Consider the following 21,278-nt stretch of genomic DNA (forward strand, 5'->3'; position numbering starts at 1 on the left):
ATCACATTAGGAGTGCCTGAAAATAGGCTGCTGTGTGGAACGGGTGGCATGTGCTGTGCCCACACCGCATTGCCCTCACGCGACGCCACGTCTATGGTGGAGAGACGTTCCTTCCACCAGAGAGGAATGGGGAGGAGAGCGGGGAGCTCTGCTTGGGTCACTGGCCACCCTGAAGAACAACGAGCCCAACAACACAAGGCGCTTCTGTGCCTGCAAGGTGTCCAGGGAAAAGAGTAGACAAGGGTGAAATCATCAGCTGCAAATCCAGGCTGCCATCTGGTGGAAATAAAGCTCTCGGCTACGGCTATGAGTGGGAGACAGCGGCAAGGAAAGGGGTAAGCAAGGGAAGGAGAAAGGTAGGCAAGGTAAGGCAGGGGTTTGCATGGCCCCCTTCCCTTCCCTTCCCTTCCCTTCCCTTCCCTTCCCTTCCCTTCCCTTCCCTTCCCTTCCCTTCCCTTCCCTTCCCTTCCCTTCCCTTCCCTTCCCGTTCCGTCCCGTCCCTCCCCTCCCTTTATCCCAGCTCCATCCCTAAAGTTGTTATCCCAGCCCCACAATCCCTATCACAGCCCCACAGTCCCTATCCCAGCTCCAGTAATTTCAGCTGCAGCCCCACAAGCTTTATTTCTCTGCCAGCTCTGATGTTTCCACTCCAGCTCTGCATCTTCCTGCTGCTGCCACGTGAAGCTGCTCCTGGACCAAGGCAGGATCTTCATTTCAGCTTCAGGTCTCTTGATGCTTCAGCTTCAGCTCTAGAATCCCTATTCCAGCTCAATCCCTACAGTGCCTCTCCCAGCCCCACAGCCCCTATCTAGCCCCACAGTGGTTTGACCCCAAGCTCCACCTTCTTTATGTCACTGCCAGCTCTGCTGCCCCAGCTTCGGCTCCGCAGCTTCCCACTGCCTCTGGCTAAAACCTGCTCCTGGTTGTCACTTTGCTCCGGTGCTGTTGACAAGGTCATTAATCAATCACTGTCATAATTTAAATATCTCTATGGGTTGCCACACCCATCCCAATGGGGCCCCGACTTTGGGGCAAATGAGCCCTGACCCCCAGCACACACCTTGCCCTGCACCCCACCTGCCCACAGGCCCCCCAGCCAGCATTAGGTGCTGGAAACAGCTGCTCAGCCCCTGGTTCCCCATTCCAAAAGGTGCCCCTGGGCTGGCTCTGGATCAGCTCTGAGACCTCCATTCCCTGCTTGTGGGTTGTACCATTGCTGGGGGGGCTGGAACCCCTCTGGCAGCTCCTGTAGCTTCAGCTCCATCCCCTTCCCCATGGGATTAATCCACCTCCAGCCCTGCCATTTCCATTGGTCCACATCATTTAGAGTCTAGATCCACGTTCATTTACTACTGATTCTATTTTATTGTTTATTCTCTTGGTTTTACATTATTCTAGTTGTATTAGGATTTAATTATACTATTGCATTGTCATATTTTTATTTTATTCTGGTTTTTTTATTCTATTACTAGATAGATGATGTTTTTAAAGTAAAGATTGTAGGGCTGGGGCTGTGAGGCTAGACGGTATATTGAAGCCCCCTGGGGCTGAATCCAGACCCAAACCGATGTGGAGCAATGAAAACTCTGGGGCTGTAATAATCCCGTAAAAATCCCATGCGGCTGGGGGTGGAATCACTGTGGAACTGGGGCTGGGATTGGGACTGTGGGGCTGTGTAGCAGGATGCCCAGCCCTGAAGTGTGGTCAAACAACTCAAACAATGCCCTATATTGCAAGCTACCAATGGTGGGCTGAGAGGGGCATCATGTGCTGATTTTTGGTGTTGAATCATACTAAAAATCTGGACAACTGTCTCAATCTGGCACACCAGCCTCAAATCAACCTGCTGATAATGAGACAAAGATTTGGCAAATAAACTGCTAAACTGACCTGTAGACATATCACTGGCAGTCAACTCCTTCCCACTATAGAAGCCCAGTCCTCTTTCCATATAGTAGGTTCTTCTAACATATTCTTCCTTGGAGTGTGTGGAGATTCCTCCATTGGGTTTTAGGGATACTTACCAAGGATACTCCTAAAGGTTAGAAGAAAGAGATTTGTTCACAGTCATTGGTATGAGTGAGTTACAGCAATCTCTAATAATGGTTTCTTTTTGCTAGCTTTAATATAATAGCTTTAATATTGCATTGATATAATGCACTACCCTATCTTGTAGTATAATAGTTTTAGCTTTCATAGTGTGTAGTAAATAATTGATTCTTTTTGTCTAATCATTTATCATAATAAATAATTCATTCTTATATATCTGATTCACTGTCATTAAAACCTATGGGAAAAAGTTACAAAACTTAAATTGTTGGCAAAGTCCTGGGCTGGGACTGGATCCAGCTGCCCCAGGCTCCTCTCTCTAAGGAGTTTAGAAAGCAAGGGGATCCTTTTCTGCACCTCGTGACACAATGGGAGGGCTTCTTGAATAAACTTTTAAGTTAAACCCACTCCCACCCATGACAGGCTGGAGCTGGAATGTGGATTCTAGAGTTGGAGCTGAAGAATGAGAGAGCTGGATCTGAAAAGAAGATCCAGCCTTGTCGCACTGACCGCTGCTGTCCACTGCCCAGGCTGGCTCCAGCGGGGTGCGGCAGGAGTGGGGAGCAGCCGGAGGTGCAGAGCTTTAAAGCTGCTCCTCTGAAGCCTCTGCTCTACCCTGGGGAACAAAGGCTCCAGGCACTGCAGCAGTCAGCAGCCCTCCATGAAGGGAAAGAGAAAAGTAGCAGGGAGGCTCGGCACTGGATATAACACAAGATTTATTGAAGGGATCCACGGTGAACGAGCAACAGTTGCAGTGCTGCTACACCTTATAAAGGGGGGTGGAACAAGGGGAGTAACCCGACTAGGGACCAATAGGTGGATCAGGAGGGAGGGACGCTGGGGGGGAGGACCTACACCTGGTCCAATGGTCCTGGTGGGAGGAGGGAGAGGGGTCACATGCCCCAATGGGGCGTCAAGGTTTAGGGGGGATTTCCAAGAGGGGCGGTATCCGAGGGGACAGGGTCTTGGGGATTGATGGGGACCATATAAGGGTAATTAGGGAGGGCTCGGATGACAGACAAAGAACAGTCCAGAACTCCGGGAGGGGTTTGGGTGATTGATAGGGAAGGTGCCAGAACAAAGGGAGGGGATAACCATATTGGGATAACCATATTGGGAGCACCGGGGGAGCGGCTTGGATCTGGGGTAGGCCAACGGGGAGTAGAAGTGGGGAAGGTAGGGATGAACCATTGGGGTACAAAGTACCTACAAAAATACAATAAAAACATCGCATCACCACACAGCCTGATCCAGGAGCAGCTTCACCTGGCTGTAGTGGGAAGATGCAGAACTGACGCTGAAACAGTGGAGGTGGCAGAGAAATAAAGGGATGGAGCTGAAATCACTGTCAGGAGGGGATAAGGAATGTAGGGCTGGTACAGGGATTATTGGGGTGGGATAGCAACTTCAGGGATGGAGCTGAAATCACTGTGGGACTGGGATAGCAACTGTGGGGCTGGAACTGGAATAAAGTTTTTCAGGCTGGGTTTGGAATATGGATTCTAGACTTGAAGTTGACCTGGAGCAAAACTGAAGATCCTTCCACAAGAAGCAGGAGAAGCTTCACCTGCCAGCAGTGGGAAAATGCAAAGCTAGGGCTGTTGAAATAAGCCCTGTGGGGCTGGACCTGGAATCACTGCAGTGTTGGGATAGTGACTATAGGACTGCAACTGAAATCACTGTAGGGTAGGGATACCAGCTGTAGGGCTGGCTTAGTGATTGTAGGGTGGGAATTGGCACTGTGGGGCCAGAATATGGACTGTGGGCCAAGGTAGGGACAGTGGGCCAGGGAAGGGCTTGTGGGTGGGATAGGGACTATGAGCCGGGGTAAGGTCTGTGAGGGTAGGATAGGGTCAGTAGGGCCAGGATAGGGACTGTGGGGCAGGGGAGGGTAATCTGAGCTGGGGACGTCAAGCGCCACAAATCCCGGAACAAGGAAATCTGAGCTGGGGACGTCAAGCGCCACAAATCCCGGAACAAGGAGGGATGGGGATCTGCCAATCGCAGAGCGACGACGCCGCACTGACCAAAGACAGCTGCCCGTTCCACACGGACATGTTCCCGCCAAACCATCAGCACCCAGCCCTGCCCGGCGCACGGTCTGCAAAAACCCCTGTACGCTAATGAGAATCCCTGGAAGGCGTTATTCAGGAAAGAAAAGGCGAATTGCGCTCCGCAGTACCATCACAGACCGCCACTGAAAAAAACCGAAACTTCTCGTTTCTTCTCGAATTACAGAAAACCTATGGCTATATCACTCTGCGAAACACACACCTGCTTCAAATCTCGGAACATGAAGAGCATTGGACCAGGTTAGTACTTGGATGGGAGACCGCCTGGGAATACCGGGTGCTGTAGGCTTCTTTTGCTGTGTCCTGGGGTCTGGGCAAGAGGTGCCTTGTTTTCTTTGGGCAGCCGTGCCAAGGGGCACGAAGACGAGGGTGGCCATAGCTCGCGTGGCTCGTAGGGCTTGCGTGGCGTGCGTGACTGGTGTGGTCGGCATGGCTTGTGGGACTTGTGTGCCGCTCAGTCTGGCTGCAGGATCCGGTGTTGCCGACGGTGGCGCTGATGGCCATGACTGTTGATGCTCGCGTAGCTCGCGTAGCTCGCGTGTCCGGCGTGGTTTGAGTGGCTTGTGTGGCTTGTGTGGGTCCGGGTCTGGCTGCAGGTTCTGGTGTTGCAAAGGCCAAAGCAAGTAGCCATGACTGTTGATGCTCACGTAGCTTGCGTGGCCGGCGTGGCTTGTGTGGCCTGTGTGGCGCTTGGTCTGGCTGCAGGTTCCGTTGTTGCCGAGGGCGGCGCTGGCGGCCGTGTGCCGGGTGCGGGGGGCATTGGGGCAGGGCAGGAAGGCGCTGGCGTGTGCTGGAGAGCGCTGCTGTGGGGCTGAGGGGTGCCTACGGCCATACCACCCTGAGAACGCCCGATCTCGTCTGATCTCGGAAGCTAAGCAGGGTCGGGCCCGGTTAGTACTTGGATGGGAGACCGCCTGGGAATACCGGGTGCTGTAGGCTTCTTTTGCTGTCTTCCGGGGACTGCGACAGAGGTGCCTTGTTTTGTTTGGGCACACGAGCAAAGGGGCACGAGGGCCACGGTGGCCGTGGCTCATGGGGCTTGCGTGGCTGGCGTGGCTTGTGTGGCTTGTGTGGTGCTGGGTCTGGCTGCAGGTTCCGTTGTTGCCAAGGCCGAAGCAAGTGGCCATGACTGTTGATGCTCGCGTGGCTGGCGTGGCTTGTGTGGCTTGTGTGGCTTGTGTGGCTCTGGGTCTGGCTGCAGGTTCCATTGTTGCCAAGGGCAGACCCGGTGGCCATGACTGTTGATGCTCACATAGCTTGCGTTGCTGGCGTGGCTTTTGTGGCTTGTGTGGTGCTGGGTCTGTCTGTAGGTTCTGTTGTTGCTGACGGCGGTGCTGGTGGCCATGACTGTGGATGCTTGCATAGCTCGTGCGGCTGGCGTGGCTTGAGTAGCTTGAGTGGCTTGTGTGGGTCCGGGTCTGGCTGCAGGTTCCGTTGTTGCCGAGGGCAGACCCGGTGGCCATGACTGTTGATGCTCACATAGCTTGCGTGGCTGGCATTGCATGTGAGGCTTGTGTGGTGCTGGGTCTGGCTGCAGGTTCCGTTGTTGCCAAGGGCAGACCCGGTGGCCATGACTGTTGATGCTCACATAGCTTGCGTGGCTGGCATGGTTTGAGTGGCTTGTGTGGTGCTGGGTCTGTCTGTAGGTTCTGTTGTTGCTGACGGCGGTGCTGGTGGCCATGACTGTGGATGCTTGCATAGCTCGTGTGGCTGGCGTGGCTTGTGTGGCTTGTGTGGTGCTGGGTCTGGCTGCAGGTTCTGTTGTTGCAAAGGCCAAAGCAAGTGGCCATGACTGTTGATGCTCCCGTAGCTTGCGTAGCTTGCGTGGCCGGCGTGGCTTGTGTGGCTTGTGTGGCTCTGGGTCTGGCTGCAGGTTCCGTTGTTGCCGCGGGCAGACCTGGTGGCCGTGACTGTTGATGCTCCCGTAGCTTTTGTAGCTTGAGTGGCTGGCGTGGCTTGTGTGGCTTGTGTGGTGCTGGGTCTGGCTGCAGGTTCCGTTGTTGCCAAGGGTGAAGCAAGTGGCCATGACTGTTGATGCTCCCGTAGCTCGCGTGGCTGGCATGGTTTGAGTTGCTTGTGTGGCTCTGGGTCTGGCTGCAGGTTCCGTTGTTGGCAAGGACAGACCTGGTGGCCATGACTGTTGATGCTCCCGTAGCTTGCGTGGCTGGCGTGGCTTGTGTGGCTTGTGTGGTGCCAGGTCTGGCTGCAGGTTCCGTTGTTGCCAAGGCCGAAGCAAGTGGCCATGACTGTTGATGCTCATGTAGTTCGCGTGGCTGGCGCGGCTGGCGTGGCTGGCGTGGCTGTGGATCTGGCTGCAGGTTCCGTTGTTGCCGAGGGCTGACCCAGTGGCCATGACTGGTGATGCTCACGTAGCTTGCGTGGCTGGCGTTGCATGTGTGGCTTGTGTGGTGCTGGGTCTGGCTGCAGGTTCCGTTGTTGCCAAGGGCGAAGCAAGTGGCCACGACTGTTGATGCGCGTGTGGCTGTCGTGGCTTGTGTGGCTTGTGTGGCTCTGAGTCTGGCTGCAGGTTCCATTGTTGCCGACGGCAGCGCTGGTGGCCGTGACTGGTGATGCTCGTGTAGCTAACGTGGCTGGTGTGGCTTGAGTAGGTTGTGTGGCTCTGGGTCTGGCTGCAGGTTCCATTGTTGCCGAGGGCAGACCCGGTGGCCATGACTGTTGATGCCCCTGTAGCTTGCGTGGCTGGCATTGCATGTGAGGCTTGTGTGGTGCTGGGTCTGGCTGCAGGTTCCATTGTTGCCAAGGGCAGACCCGGTGGCCATGACTGTTGATGCTCACATAGCTTGCGTTGCTGGCGTGGCTTTTGTGGCTTGTGTGGTGCTGGGTCTGTCTGTAGGTTCTGTTGTTGCTGACGGCGGTGCTGGTGGCCATGACTGTGGATGCTTGCATAGCTCGTGCGGCTGGCGTGGCTTGAGTAGCTTGTGCAGCTCTGGGTCTGGCTGCAGGTTCCGTTGTTGCCAAGGGCGAAGCAAGTGGCCATGACTGTTGATGCTCGCGTGGCTGGCGTGGCCGGCGTGGCTTGTGTGGCCTGTGTGGCGCTTGGTCTGGCTGCAGGTTCCGTTGTTGCTGAGGGCGGCGCTGGCAGCCGTGTGCCGTGTGCGGGGGGCATTGGGGCAGGGCAGGAAGGCGCTGGCGTGTGCTGGAGAGCGCTGCTGTGGGGCTGAGGGGTGCCTACGGCCATACCACCCTGAGAACGCCCGATCTCGTCTGATCTCGGAAGCTAAGCAGGGTCGGGCCCGGTTAGTACTTGGATGGGAGACCGCCTGGGAATACCGGGTGCTGTAGGCTTCTTTTGCTGTGTCCTGGGGTCTGGGCAAGAGGTGCCTTGTTTTGTTTGGGCACACGAGCAAAGGGGCACGAGGGCAACGGTGGCCGTGGCTCGCGTGGCTCATGGGGCTTGTGTGGCTGGCGTGGCTGGCGTGGCTTGTGTGGCGCTGGGTCTGGCTGCAGGTTCCGTTGTTGCCGAGGGCAGACCTGGTGGCCATGACTGTTGATGCTCACGTAGCTCACATGGCTGGCGTGGCTTGTGTGGCTTGTGTGGCTCTGGGTCTGGCTACAGGTTCCGTTGTTGGCAAGGACAGACCTGGTGGCCATGAGTGTTGATGCTCCCGTAGCTCACATGGCTGGCGTGGCTTTTGTCGCTTGTGTGGTGCCAGGTCTGGCTGCAGGTTCTGTTGTTGCCGACGGCGGCGCTGGTGGCCATGAATGTTGATGTTTGCATAGCTCGTGCGGCTGGCGTGGCTCATGTGGATTGTGTGGTGCCAGGTCTGGCTGCAGGTTCCGTTGTTGCCAAGGGTGAAGCAAGTGGCCATGACTGTTGATGCTCATGTAGTTCGCGTGGCCGGCGTTGCTTGTGTGGCTCTGGGTCTGCCTGCAGGTGCCATTGTTGCCGAGGGCTGACCCGGTGGCCATGACTGTGGATGCTTGCATAGCTCGTGCGGCTGGCGTGGCTTGAGTAGCTTGTGCAGCTCTGGGTCTGGCTGCAGGTTCCGTTGTTGCCAAGGGCGAAGCAAGTGGCCATGACTGTTGATGCTCGCGTGGCTGGCGTGGCCGGCGTGGCTTGTGTGGCCTGTGTGGCGCTTGGTCTGGCTGCAGGTTCCGTTGTTGCCGAGGGCGGCGCTGGCGGCCGTGTGCCGGGTGCGGGGGGCATTGGGGCAGGGCAGGAAGGTGCTGGCGTGTGCTGGAGAGCGCTGCTGTGGGGCTGAGGGGTGCCTACGGCCATACCACCCTGAGAACGCCCGATCTCGTCTGATCTCGGAAGCTAAGCAGGGTCGGGCCCGGTTAGTACTTGGATGGGAGACCGCCTGGGAATACCGGGTGCTGTAGGCTTCTTTTGCTGTCTTCCGGGGACTGCGACAGAGGTGCCTTGTTTTGTTTGGGCACATGAGCAAAGGGGCACGAGGGCCACGGTGGCCGTGGCTCGCGTGGCTCATGGGGCTTGTGTGGCTGGCGTGGCTTGTGTGGCTCTGGGTCTGGCTGCAGGTTCCGTTGTTGCCGCGGGCAGACCTGGTGGCCATGACTGTTGATGCTCACGTAGCTTTTGTAGCTTGCGCGGCTGGCGTGGCTTGTGTGGCTTGTGTGGTGCTGGGTCTGGCTGCAGGTCCCATTCTTGCCAAGGGCAGACCCCGTGGCCATGACTGTTGATGCTCCCGTAGCTTGTGTGGCTGGCGTGGCTTGTGTGGTGCCAGGTCTGGCTGCAGATTCCATTGTTGCCAAGGCCGAAGCAAGTGGCCATGACTGTTGATGCTCGTGTGGCTCACGTGGCTGGCGTGGCTTGTGTGGCTTGTGTGGCTCTGGGTCTGGCTGCAGGTTCCATTGTTGCCAAGGGCAGACCCGGTGGCCATGACTGTTGATGCTCCCGTAGCTTGCGTGGCTTTTGTGGCTTGTGTGGTGCTGGGTCTGTCTGTAGGTTCTGTTGTTGCCGACGGCGGCGCTGGTGTCCACGACTGTGGATGCTTGCATAGCTCGTGCGGCTGGCGTGGCTTGTGTGGGTCCAGGTCTGGCTGCAGGTTCCACTGTTGCCGAGGACAGACCTGGTGGCCATGACTGTTGATGCTCAGGTAGTTCGCGTGGCCGGCGGGGCTTGTGAGGCTTGTGTGGCTCTGGGTCCAGCTGCAGGTTCCGTTGTTGCCGACGGCGGCGCTGGTGGCCGTGAGTGTTGATGCTCCCGTAGCTCGCGTGGCTGGCGTGGTTTGAGTTGCTTGTGTGGCTCTGGGTCTGGCTGCAGGTTCCGTTGTTGCCGCGGGCAGACCTGGTGGCCATGACTGTTGATGCTCACGTAGCTCACGTGGCTGGCGTGGCTTGTGTGGCTTGTGTGGTGCTGGGTCTGGCTGCAGGTCCCATTGTTGCCAAGGGCAGACCCGGTGGCCATGACTGTTGATGCTCCCGTAGCTTGCGTGGCTGGCGTGGCTTGTGTGGTGCCAGGTCTGGCTGCAGGTTCCGTTGTTGCCAAGGCCGAAGCAAGTGGCCATGACTGTTGATGCTCATGTAGTTCGCGTGGCTGGCGTGGCTGTGGGTCTGGCTGCAGGTTCCGTTGTTGCCGAGGGCAGACCTGGTGGCCATGACTGTTGATGCTCACGTAGCTTGCGTGGCTGGCGTTGCATTTGTGGCTTGTGTGGTGCTGGGTCTGGCTGCAGGTTCTGTTGTTGCAAAGGCCAAAGCAAGTGGCCATGACTGTTGATGCTCCCGTAGCTTGCGTAGCTTGCGTGGCCGGCGTGGCTTGTGTGGCTTGTGTGGCTCTGGGTCTGGCTGCAGGTTCCGTTGTTGCCGCGGGCAGACCTGGTGGCCGTGACTGTTGATGCTCCCGTAGCTTTTGTAGCTTGCGCGGCTGGCGTGGCTTGTGTGGCTTGTGTGGTGCTGGGTCTGGCTGCAGGTTCCGTTGTTGCCAAGGGTGAAGCAAGTGGCCATGACTGTTGATGCTCCCGTAGCTCGCGTGGCTGGCATGGTTTGTGTGGCTTGTGTGGCTCTGGGTCTGGCTGCAGGTTCCGTTGTTGGCAAGGACAGACCTGGTGGCCATGACTGTTGATGCTCCCGTAGCTTGCGTGGCTGGCGTGGCTTGTGTGGCTTGTGTGGTGCCAGGTCTGGCTGCAGGTTCCGTTGTTGCCAAGGCCGAAGCAAGTGGCCATGACTGTTGATGCTCATGTAGTTCGCGTGGCTGGCGCGGCTGGCGTGGCTGGCGTGGCTGGCGTGGCTGTGGATCTGGCTGCAGGTTCCGTTGTTGCCGAGGGCTGACCCAGTGGCCATGACTGGTGATGCTCACGTAGCTTGCGTGGCTGGCGTTGCATGTGTGGCTTGTGTGGTGCCGGGTCTGGCTGCAGGTTCCGTTGTTGCCAAGGGCGAAGCAAGTGGCCATGACTGTTGATGGTCATGTAGTTCGCGTGGCTGGCGCGGCTGGCGTGGCTGGCGTGGCTGTGGATCTGGCTGCAGGTTCCGTTGTTGCCGAGGGCTGACCCAGTGGCCATGACTGGTGATGCTCACGTAGCTTGCGTGGCTGGCGTTGCATGTGTGGCTTGTGTGGTGCTGGGTCTGGCTGCAGGTTCCGTTGTTGCCAAGGGCGAAGCAAGTGGCCACGACTGTTGATGCGCGTGTGGCTGGCGTGGCTTGTGTGGCTTGTGTGGCTCTGAGTCTGGCTGCAGGTTCCATTGTTGCCGACGGCAGCGCTGGTGGCCGTGACTGGTGATGCTCGTGTAGCTAACGTGGCTGGTGTGGCTTGAGTAGCTTGTGTGGCTCTGGGTCTGGCTGCAGGTTCCATTGTTGCCGAGGGCAGACCCGGTGGCCATGACTGTTGATGCTCCCGTAGCTTGCGTGGCTGGCATTGCATGTGAGGCTTGTGTGGTGCTGGGTCTGGCTGCAGGTTCCATTGTTGCCAAGGGCAGACCCGGTGGCCATGACTGTTGATGCTCACATAGCTTGCGTTGCTGGCGTGGCTTTTGTGGCTTGTGTGGTGCTGGGTCTGTCTGTAGGTTCTATTGTTGCTGACGGCGGTGCTGGTGGCCATGACTGTGGATGCTTGCATAGCTCGTGCGGCTGGCGTGGCTTGAGTAGCTTGTGCAGCTCTGGGTCTGGCTGCAGGTTCCGTTGTTGCCAAGGGCGAAGCAAGTGGCCATGACTGTTGATGCTCGCGTGGCTGGCGTGGCCGGCGTGGCTTGTGTGGCCTGTGTGGCGCTTGGTCTGGCTGCAGGTTCCGTTGTTGCCGAGGGCGGCGCTGGCGGCCGTGTGCCGGGTGCGGGGGGCATTGGGGCAGGGCAGGAAGGCGCTGGCGTGTGCTGGAGAGCGCTGCTGTGGGGCTGAGGGGTGCCTACGGCCATACCACCCTGAGAACGCCCGATCTCGTCTGATCTCGGAAGCTAAGCAGGGTCGGGCCCGGTTAGTACTTGGATGGGAGACCGCCTGGGAATACCGGGTGCTGTAGGCTTCTTTTGCTGTCTTCCGGGGACTGCGACAGAGGTGCCTTGTTTTGTTTGGGCACATGAGCAAAGGGGCACGAGGGCAACGGTGGCCGTGGCTCGCGTGGCTCATGGGGCTTGTGTGGCTGGCGTGGCTTGTGTGGCTTGTGTGGCGCTGGGTCTGGCTGCAGGTTCCGTTGTTGCCGAGGGCAGACCTGGTGGCCATGACTGTTGATGCTCACGTAGCTCACATGGCTGGCGTGGCTTGTGTGGCTTGTGTGGCTCTGGGTCTGGCTACAGGTTCCGTTGTTGGCAAGGACAGACCAGGTGGCCATGAGTGTTGATGCTCCCGTAGCTCACATGGCTGGCGTGGCTTTTGTCGCTTGTGTGGTGCCAGGTCTGGCTGCAGGTTCTGTTGTTGCCGACGGCGGCGCTGGTGGCCATGAATGTTGATGTTTGCATAGCTCGTGCGGCTGGCGTGGCTCATGTGGATTGTGTGGTGCCAGGTCTGGCTGCAGGTTCCGTTGTTGCCAAGGGTGAAGCAAGTGGCCATGACTGTTGATGCTCATGTAGTTCGCGTGGCCGGCGTTGCTTGTGTGGCTCTGGGTCTGCCTGCAGGTGCCATTGTTGCCGAGGGCTGACCCGGTGGCCATGACTGTGGATGCTCACGTAGCTCACGTGGCTGGCGTGGTTCGAGTAGCTTGTGCAGCTCTGGGTCTGGCTGCAGGTTCCGTTGTTGCCAAGGGCGAAGCAAGTGGCCATGACTGTTGATGCTCGCGTGGCTGGCGTGGCCGGCGTGGCTTGTGTGGCCTGTGTGGCGCTTGGTCTGGCTGCAGGTTCCGTTGTTGCCGAGGGCGGCGCTGGCGGCCGTGTGCCGGGTGCGGGGGGCATTGGGGCAGGGCAGGAAGGCGCTGGCGTGTGCTGGAGAGCGCTGCTGTGGGGCTGAGGGGTGCCTACGGCCATACCACCCTGAGAACGCCCGATCTCGTCTGATCTCGGAAGCTAAGCAGGGTCGGGCCCGGTTAGTACTTGGATGGGAGACCGCCTGGGAATACCGGGTGCTGTAGGCTTCTTTTGCTGTCTTCCGGGGACTGCGACAGAGGTGCCTTGTTTTGTTTGGGCACATGAGCAAAGGGGCACGAGGGCAACGGTGGCCGTGGCTCGCGTGGCTCATGGGGCTTGTGTGGCTGGCGTGGCTTGTGTGGCTCTGGGTCTGGCTGCAGGTTCCGTTGTTGCCGCGGGCAGACCTGGTGGCCATGACTGTTGATGCTCACGTAGCTTTTGTAGCTTGCGCGGCTGGCGTGGCTTGTGTGGCTTGTGTGGTGCTGGGTCTGGCTGCAGGTCCCATTGTTGCCAAGGGCAGACCCCGTGGCCATGACTGTTGATGCTCCCGTAGCTTGTGTGGCTGGCGTGGCTTGTGTGGTGCCAGGTCTGGCTGCAGGTTCCGTTGTTGCCAAGGCCGAAGCAAGTGGCCATGACTGTTGATGCTCGTGTGGCTCACGTGGCTGGCGTGGCTTGTGTGGCTTGTGTGGCTCTGGGTCTGGCTGCAGGTTCCATTGTTGCCAAGGGCAGACCCGGTGGCCATGACTGTTGATGCTCCCGTAGCTTGCGTGGCTTTTGTGGCTTGTGTGGTGCTGGGTCTGTCTGTAGGTTCTGTTGTTGCCGACGGCGGCGCTGGTGTCCACGACTGTGGATGCTTGCATAGCTCGTGCGGCTGGCGTGGCTTGTGTGGGTCCAGGTCTGGCTGCAGGTTCCACTGTTGCCGAGGACAGACCTGGTGGCCATGACTGTTGATGCTCGCGTGCCTGGCGTGGCTTGTGTGGCTTGCGTGGTGCTTGGTCTGGATGCAGGTGCCGTTGTTGCCAAGGCCGAAGCAAGTGGCCATGACTGTTGATGCTCACGTAGTTCGCGTGGCCGGCGGGGCTTGTGAGGCTTGTGTGGCTCTGGGTCCAGCTGCAGGTTCCGTTGTTGCCGACGGCGGCGCTGGTGGCCGTGAGTGTTGATGCTCCCGTAGCTCGCGTGGCTGGCGTGGTTTGAGTTGCTTGTGTGGCTCTGGGTCTGGCTGCAGGTTCCGTTGTTGCCGCGGGCAGACCTGGTGGCCATGACTGTTGATGCTCACGTAGCTCACGTGGCTGGCGTGGCTTGTGTGGCTTGTGTGGTGCTGGGTCTGGCTGCAGGTCCCATTGTTGCCAAGGGCAGACCCGGTGGCCATGACTGTTGATGCTCCCGTAGCTTGCGTGGCTGGCGTGGCTTGTGTGGTGCCAGGTCTGGCTGCAGGTTCCGTTGTTGCCAAGGCCGAAGCAAGTGGCCATGACTGTTGATGCTCATGTAGTTCGCGTGGCTGGCGTGGCTGTGGGTCTGGCTGCAGGTTCCGTTGTTGCCGAGGGCAGACCTGGTGGCCGTGACTGTTGATGCTCACGTAGCTTGCGTGGCTGGCGTTGCATTTGTGGCTTGTGTGGTGCTGGGTCTGGCTGCAGGTTCTGTTGTTGCAAAGGCCAAAGCAAGTGGCCATGACTGTTGATGCTCCCGTAGCTTGCGTAGCTTGCGTGGCCGGCGTGGCTTGTGTGGCTTGTGTGGCTTGTGTGGCTCTGGGTCTGGCTGCAGGTTCCGTTGTTGCCAAGGGCGAAGCAAGTGGCCATGACTGTTGATGCTCGCGTGGCTGGCGTGGCCGGCGTGGCTTGTGTGGCCTGTGTGGCTCTGGGTCTGGCTGCAGGTTCCGTTGTTGCCGCGGGCAGACCTGGTGGCCGTGACTGTTGATGCTCCCGTAGCTTTTGTAGCTTGCGCGGCTGGCGTGGCTTGTGTGGCTTGTGTGGTGCTGGGTCTGGCTGCAGGTTCCGTTGTTGCCAAGGGTGAAGCAAGTGGCCATGACTGTTGATGCTCCCGTAGCTCGCGTGGCTGGCATGGTTTGAGTTGCTTGTGTGGCTCTGGGTCTGGCTGCAGGTTCCGTTGTTGGCAAGGACAGACCTGGTGGCCATGACTGTTGATGCTCCCGTAGCTTGCGTGGCTGGCGTGGCTTGTGTGGCTTGTGTGGTGCCAGGTCTGGCTGCAGGTTCCGTTGTTGCCAAGGCCGAAGCAAGTGGCCATGACTGTTGATGCTCATGTAGTTCGCGTGGCTGGCGCGGCTGGCGTGGCTGGCGTGGCTGTGGATCTGGCTGCAGGTTCCGTTGTTGCCGAGGGCTGACCCAGTGGCCATGACTGGTGATGCTCACGTAGCTTGCGTGGCTGGCGTTGCATGTGTGGCTTGTGTGGTGCTGGGTCTGGCTGCAGGTTCCGTTGTTGCCAAGGGCGAAGCAAGTGGCCACGACTGTTGATGCGCGTGTGGCTGGCGTGGCTTGTGTGGCTTGTGTGGCTCTGAGTCTGGCTGCAGGTTCCATTGTTGCCGACGGCAGCGCTGGTGGCCGTGACTGGTGATGCTCGTGTAGCTAACGTGGCTGGTGTGGCTTGAGTAGCTTGTGTGGCTCTGGGTCTGGCTGCAGGTTCCATTGTTGCCGAGGGCAGACCCGGTGGCCATGACTGTTGATGCTCCCGTAGCTTGCGTGGCTGGCATTGCATGTGAGGCTTGTGTGGCTCTGGGTCTGGCTGCAGGTTCCATTGTTGCCAAGGGCAGACCCGGTGGCCATGACTGTTGATGCTCACATAGCTTGCGTTGCTGGCGTGGCTTTTGTGGCTTGTGTGGTGCTGGGTCTGTCTGTAGGTTCTGTTGTTGCTGACGGCGGTGCTGGTGGCCATGACTGTGGATGCTTGCATAGCTCGTGCGGCTGGCGTGGCTTGAGTAGCTTGTGCAGCTCTGGGTCTGGCTGCAGGTTCCGTTGTTGCCAAGGGCGAAGCAAGTGGCCATGACTGTTGATGCTCGCGTGGCTGGCGTGGCCGGCGTGGCTTGTGTGGCCTGTGTGGCGCTTGGTCTGGCTGCAGGTTCCGTTGTTGCCGAGGGCGGCGCTGGCGGCCGTGTGCCGGGTGCGGGGGGCATTGGGGCAGGGCAGGAAGGCGCTGGCGTGTGCTGGAGAGCGCTGCTGTGGGGCTGAGGGGTGCCTACGGCCATACCACCCTGAGAACGCCCGATCTCGTCTGATCTCGGAAGCTAAGCAGGGTCGGGCCCGGTTAGTACTTGGATGGGAGACCGCCTGGGAATACCGGGTGCTGTAGGCTTCTTTTGCTGTCTTCCGGGGACTGCGACAGAGGTGCCTTGTTTTGTTTGGGCACATGAGCAAAGGGGCACGAGGGCAACGGTGGCCGTGGCTCGCGTGGCTCATGGGGCTTGTGTGGCTGGCGTGGCTTGTGTGGCTTGTGTGGCGCTGGGTCTGGCTGCAGGTTCCGTTGTTGCCGAGGGCAGACCTGGTGGCCATGACTGTTGATGCTCACGTAGCTCACATGGCTGGCGTGGCTTGTGTGGCTTGTGTGGCTCTGGGTCTGGCTACAGGTTCCGTTGTTGGCAAGGACAGACCAGGTGGCCATGAGTGTTGATGCTCCCGTAGCTCACATGGCTGGCGTGGCTTTTGTCGCTTGTGTGGTGCCAGGTCTGGCTGCAGGTTCTGTTGTTGCCGACGGCGGCGCTGGTGGCCATGAATGTTGATGTTTGCATAGCTCGTGCGGCTGGCGTGGCTCATGTGGATTGTGTGGTGCCAGGTCTGGCTGCAGGTTCCGTTGTTGCCAAGGGTGAAGCAAGTGGCCATGACTGTTGATGCTCATGTAGTTCGCGTGGCCGGCGTTGCTTGTGTGGCTCTGGGTCTGCCTGCAGGTGCCATTGTTGCCGAGGGCTGACCCGGTGGCCATGACTGTGGATGCTCACGTAGCTCACGTGGCTGGCGTGGTTCGAGTAGCTTGTGCAGCTCTGGGTCTGGCTGCAGGTTCCGTTGTTGCCAAGGGCGAAGCAAGTGGCCATGACTGTTGATGCTCGCGTGGCTGGCGTGGCCGGCGTGGCTTGTGTGGCCTGTGTGGCGCTTGGTCTGGCTGCAGGTTCCGTTGTTGCCGAGGGCGGCGCTGGCGGCCGTGTGCCGGGTGCGGGGGGCATTGGGGCAGGGCAGGAAGGCGCTGGCGTGTGCTGGAGAGCGCTGCTGTGGGGCTGAGGGGTGCCTACGGCCATACCACCCTGAGAACGCCCGATCTCGTCTGATCTCGGAAGCTAAGCAGGGTCGGGCCCGGTTAGTACTTGGATGGGAGACCGCCTGGGAATACCGGGTGCTGTAGGCTTCTTTTGCTGTCTTCCGGGGACTGCGACAGAGGTGCCTTGTTTTGTTTGGGCACATGAGCAAAGGGGCACGAGGGCAACGGTGGCCGTGGCTCGCGTGGCTCATGGGGCTTGTGTGGCTGGCGTGGCTTGTGTGGCTCTGGGTCTGGCTGCAGGTTCCGTTGTTGCCGCGGGCAGACCTGGTGGCCATGACTGTTGATGCTCACGTAGCTTTTGTAGCTTGCGCGGCTGGCGTGGCTTGTGTGGCTTGTGTGGTGCTGGGTCTGGCTGCAGGTCCCATTGTTGCCAAGGGCAGACCCCGTGGCCATGACTGTTGATGCTCCCGTAGCTTGTGTGGCTGGCGTGGCTTGTGTGGTGCCAGGTCTGGCTGCAGGTTCCGTTGTTGCCAAGGCCGAAGCAAGTGGCCATGACTGTTGATGCTCGTGTGGCTCACGTGGCTGGCGTGGCTTGTGTGGCTTGTGTGGCTCTGGGTCTGGCTGCAGGTTCCATTGTTGCCAAGGGCAGACCCGGTGGCCATGACTGTTGATGCTCCCGTAGCTTGCGTGGCTTTTGTGGCTTGTGTGGTGCTGGGTCTGTCTGTAGGTTCTGTTGTTGCCGACGGCGGCGCTGGTGTCCACGACTGTGGATGCTTGCATAGCTCGTGCGGCTGGCGTGGCTTGTGTGGGTCCAGGTCTGGCTGCAGGTTCCACTGTTGCCGAGGACAGACCTGGTGGCCATGACTGTTGATGCTCGCGTGCCTGGCGTGGCTTGTGTGGCTTGCGTGGTGCTTGGTCTGGATGCAGGTGCCGTTGTTGCCAAGGCCGAAGCAAGTGGCCATGACTGTTGATGCTCACGTAGTTCGCGTGGCCGGCGGGGCTTGTGAGGCTTGTGTGGCTCTGGGTCCAGCTGCAGGTTCCGTTGTTGCCGACGGCGGCGCTGGTGGCCGTGACTGTTGATGCTCCCGTAGCTCGCGTGGCTGGCGTGGTTTGAGTTGCTTGTGTGGCTCTGGGTCTGGCTGCAGGTTCCGTTGTTGCCGCGGGCAGACCTGGTGGCCATGACTGTTGATGCTCACGTAGCTCACGTGGCTGGCGTGGCTTGTGTGGCTTGTGTGGTGCTGGGTCTGGCTGCAGGTCCCATTGTTGCCAAGGGCAGACCCGGTGGCCATGACTGTTGATGCTCCCGTAGCTTGCGTGGCTGGCGTGGCTTGTGTGGTGCCAGGTCTGGCTGCAGGTTCCGTTGTTGGCAAGGCCGAAGCAAGTGGCCATGACTGTTGATGCTCATGTAGTTCGCGTGGCTGGCGTGGCTGTGGGTCTGGCTGCAGGTTCCGTTGTTGCCGAGGGCAGACCTGGTGGCCGTGACTGTTGATGCTCACGTAGCTTGCGTGGCTGGCGTTGCATTTGTGGCTTGTGTGGTGCTGGGTCTGGCTGCAGGTTCTGTTGTTGCAAAGGCCAAAGCAAGTGGCCATGACTGTTGATGCTCCCGTAGCTTGCGTAGCTTGCGTGGCCGGCGTGGCTTGTGTGGCTTGTGTGGCTTGTGTGGCTCTGGGTCTGGCTGCAGGTTCCGTTGTTGCCGCGGGCAGACCTGGTGGCCGTGACTGTTGATGCTCCCGTAGCTTTTGTAGCTTGCGCGGCTGGCGTGGCTTGTGTGGCTTGTGTGGTGCTGGGTCTGGCTGCAGGTTCCGTTGTTGCCAAGGGTGAAGCAAGTGGCCATGACTGTTGATGCTCCCGTAGCTCGCGTGGCTGGCATGGTTTGTGTGGCTTGTGTGGCTCTGGGTCTGGCTGCAGGTTCCGTTGTTGGCAAGGACAGACCTGGTGGCCATGACTGTTGATGCTCACGTAGCTTGCGTGGCTGGCGTGGCTTGTGTGGCTTGTGTGGTGCCAGGTCTGGCTGCAGGTTCCGTTGTTGCCAAGGCCGAAGCAAGTGGCCATGACTGTTGATGCTCATGTAGTTCGCGTGGCTGGCGCGGCTGGCGTGGCTGGCGTGGCTGTGGATCTGGCTGCAGGTTCCGTTGTTGCCGAGGGCTGACCCAGTGGCCATGACTGGTGATGCTCACGTAGCTTGCGTGGCTGGCGTTGCATGTGTGGCTTGTGTGGTGCTGGGTCTGGCTGCAGGTTCCGTTGTTGCCAAGGGCGAAGCAAGTGGCCACGACTGTTGATGCGCGTGTGGCTGGCGTGGCTTGTGTGGCTTGTGTGGCTCTGAGTCTGGCTGCAGGTTCCATTGTTGCCGACGGCAGCGCTGGTGGCCGTGACTGGTGATGCTCGTGTAGCTAACGTGGCTGGTGTGGCTTGAGTAGCTTGTGTGGCTCTGGGTCTGGCTGCAGGTTCCATTGTTGCCGAGGGCAGACCCGGTGGCCATGACTGTTGATGCTCCCGTAGCTTGCGTGGCTGGCATTGCATGTGAGGCTTGTGTGGCTCTGGGTCTGGCTGCAGGTTCCATTGTTGCCAAGGGCAGACCCGGTGGCCATGACTGTTGATGCTCACATAGCTTGCGTTGCTGGCGTGGCTTTTGTGGCTTGTGTGGTGCTGGGTCTGTCTGTAGGTTCTGTTGTTGCTGACGGCGGTGCTGGTGGCCATGACTGTGGATGCTTGCATAGCTCGTGCGGCTGGCGTGGCTTGAGTAGCTTGTGCAGCTCTGGGTCTGGCTGCAGGTTCCGTTGTTGCCAAGGGCGAAGCAAGTGGCCATGACTGTTGATGCTCGCGTGGCTGGCGTGGCCGGCGTGGCTTGTGTGGCCTGTGTGGCGCTTGGTCTGGCTGCAGGTTCCGTTGTTGCCGAGGGCGGCGCTGGCGGCCGTGTGCCGGGTGCGGGGGGCATTGGGGCAGGGCAGGAAGGCGCTGGCGTGTGCTGGAGAGCGCTGCTGTGGGGCTGAGGGGTGCCTACGGCCATACCACCCTGAGAACGCCCGATCTCGTCTGATCTCGGAAGCTAAGCAGGGTCGGGCCCGGTTAGTACTTGGATGGGAGACCGCCTGGGAATACCGGGTGCTGTAGGCTTCTTTTGCTGTCTTCCGGGGACTGCGACAGAGGTGCCTTGTTTTGTTTGGGCACATGAGCAAAGGGGCACGAGGGCAACGGTGGCCGTGGCTCGCGTGGCTCATGGGGCTTGTGTGGCTGGCGTGGCTTGTGTGGCTTGTGTGGCGCTGGGTCTGGCTGCAGGTTCCGTTGTTGCCGAGGGCAGACCTGGTGGCCATGACTGTTGATGCTCACGTAGCTCACATGGCTGGCGTGGCTTGTGTGGCTTGTGTGGCTCTGGGTCTGGCTACAGGTTCCGTTGTTGGCAAGGACAGACCAGGTGGCCATGAGTGTTGATGCTCCCGTAGCTCACATGGCTGGCGTGGCTTTTGTCGCTTGTGTGGTGCCAGGTCTGGCTGCAGGTTCTGTTGTTGCCGACGGCGGCGCTGGTGGCCATGAATGTTGATGTTTGCATAGCTCGTGCGGCTGGCGTGGCTCATGTGGATTGTGTGGTGCCAGGTCTGGCTGCAGGTTCCGTTGTTGCCAAGGGTGAAGCAAGTGGCCATGACTGTTGATGCTCATGTAGTTCGCGTGGCCGGCGTTGCTTGTGTGGCTCTGGGTCTGCCTGCAGGTGCCATTGTTGCCGAGGGCTGACCCGGTGGCCATGACTGTGGATGCTCACGTAGCTCACGTGGCTGGCGTGGTTCGAGTAGCTTGTGCAGCTCTGGGTCTGGCTGCAGGTTCCGTTGTTGCCAAGGGCGAAGCAAGTGGCCATGACTGTTGATGCTCGCGTGGCTGGCGTGGCCGGCGTGGCTTGTGTGGCCTGTGTGGCGCTTGGTCTGGCTGCAGGTTCCGTTGTTGCCGAGGGCGGCGCTGGCGGCCGTGTGCCGGGTGCGGGGGGCATTGGGGCAGGGCAGGAAGGCGCTGGCGTGTGCTGGAGAGCGCTGCTGTGGGGCTGAGGGGTGCCTACGGCCATACCACCCTGAGAACGCCCGATCTCGTCTGATCTCGGAAGCTAAGCAGGGTCGGGCCCGGTTAGTACTTGGATGGGAGACCGCCTGGGAATACCGGGTGCTGTAGGCTTCTTTTGCTGTCTTCCGGGGACTGCGACAGAGGTGCCTTGTTTTGTTTGGGCACATGAGCAAAGGGGCACGAGGGCAACGGTGGCCGTGGCTCGCGTGGCTCATGGGGCTTGTGTGGCTGGCGTGGCTTGTGTGGCTCTGGGTCTGGCTGCAGGTTCCGTTGTTGCCGCGGGCAGACCTGGTGGCCATGACTGTTGATGCTCACGTAGCTTTTGTAGCTTGCGCGGCTGGCGTGGCTTGTGTGGCTTGTGTGGTGCTGGGTCTGGCTGCAGGTCCCATTGTTGCCAAGGGCAGACCCCGTGGCCATGACTGTTGATGCTCCCGTAGCTTGTGTGGCTGGCGTGGCTTGTGTGGTGCCAGGTCTGGCTGCAGGTTCCGTTGTTGCCAAGGCCGAAGCAAGTGGCCATGACTGTTGATGCTCGTGTGGCTCACGTGGCTGGCGTGGCTTGTGTGGCTTGTGTGGCTCTGGGTCTGGCTGCAGGTTCCATTGTTGCCAAGGGCAGACCCGGTGGCCATGACTGTTGATGCTCCCGTAGCTTGCGTGGCTTTTGTGGCTTGTG

General features: G+C 59.5%; 1 long non-coding RNA gene and 9 other non-coding genes across 10 annotated transcripts; 9 read left to right on the forward strand and 1 right to left on the reverse strand.

Moving 5' to 3' along the window:
- Positions 1-587: 587 nt before the first annotated feature.
- LOC125330955 lies at positions 588-2,598 on the reverse strand. Its single transcript, XR_007205789.1, has 3 exons — positions 2,560-2,598; positions 1,891-2,035; positions 588-942 (listed from the first exon to the last, which is right to left on the reverse strand). It is a non-coding gene; the product is annotated as an uncharacterized LOC125330955 (long non-coding RNA).
- A 2,343-nt stretch (positions 2,599-4,941) lies between these two features.
- On the forward strand, positions 4,942-5,060 carry LOC125331204. Its single transcript, XR_007205906.1, has one exon. It is a non-coding gene; the product is annotated as a 5S ribosomal RNA (ribosomal RNA).
- A 2,248-nt stretch (positions 5,061-7,308) lies between these two features.
- LOC125331215 lies at positions 7,309-7,427 on the forward strand. Its single transcript, XR_007205917.1, has one exon. It is a non-coding gene; the product is annotated as a 5S ribosomal RNA (ribosomal RNA).
- Positions 7,428-8,349: 922 nt separating this feature from the next.
- On the forward strand, positions 8,350-8,468 carry LOC125331227. Its single transcript, XR_007205928.1, has one exon. It is a non-coding gene; the product is annotated as a 5S ribosomal RNA (ribosomal RNA).
- A 2,966-nt stretch (positions 8,469-11,434) lies between these two features.
- On the forward strand, positions 11,435-11,553 carry LOC125331238. Its single transcript, XR_007205939.1, has one exon. It is a non-coding gene; the product is annotated as a 5S ribosomal RNA (ribosomal RNA).
- Positions 11,554-12,475: 922 nt separating this feature from the next.
- On the forward strand, positions 12,476-12,594 carry LOC125331249. Its single transcript, XR_007205949.1, has one exon. It is a non-coding gene; the product is annotated as a 5S ribosomal RNA (ribosomal RNA).
- Positions 12,595-15,551: 2,957 nt separating this feature from the next.
- On the forward strand, positions 15,552-15,670 carry LOC125331255. The gene has a single exon (XR_007205955.1). It is a non-coding gene; the product is annotated as a 5S ribosomal RNA (ribosomal RNA).
- Positions 15,671-16,592: 922 nt separating this feature from the next.
- Positions 16,593-16,711, forward strand: LOC125331256. The gene has a single exon (XR_007205956.1). It is a non-coding gene; the product is annotated as a 5S ribosomal RNA (ribosomal RNA).
- Positions 16,712-19,559: 2,848 nt separating this feature from the next.
- Positions 19,560-19,678, forward strand: LOC125331258. Its single transcript, XR_007205957.1, has one exon. It is a non-coding gene; the product is annotated as a 5S ribosomal RNA (ribosomal RNA).
- Positions 19,679-20,600: 922 nt separating this feature from the next.
- On the forward strand, positions 20,601-20,719 carry LOC125331260. Its single transcript, XR_007205959.1, has one exon. It is a non-coding gene; the product is annotated as a 5S ribosomal RNA (ribosomal RNA).
- Positions 20,720-21,278: the final 559 nt, after the last annotated feature.

Source organism: Corvus hawaiiensis, chromosome 10, assembly GCF_020740725.1.
Source record: "Corvus hawaiiensis isolate bCorHaw1 chromosome 10, bCorHaw1.pri.cur, whole genome shotgun sequence".
Taxonomy (NCBI): Eukaryota; Metazoa; Chordata; class Aves; order Passeriformes; family Corvidae; genus Corvus; species Corvus hawaiiensis.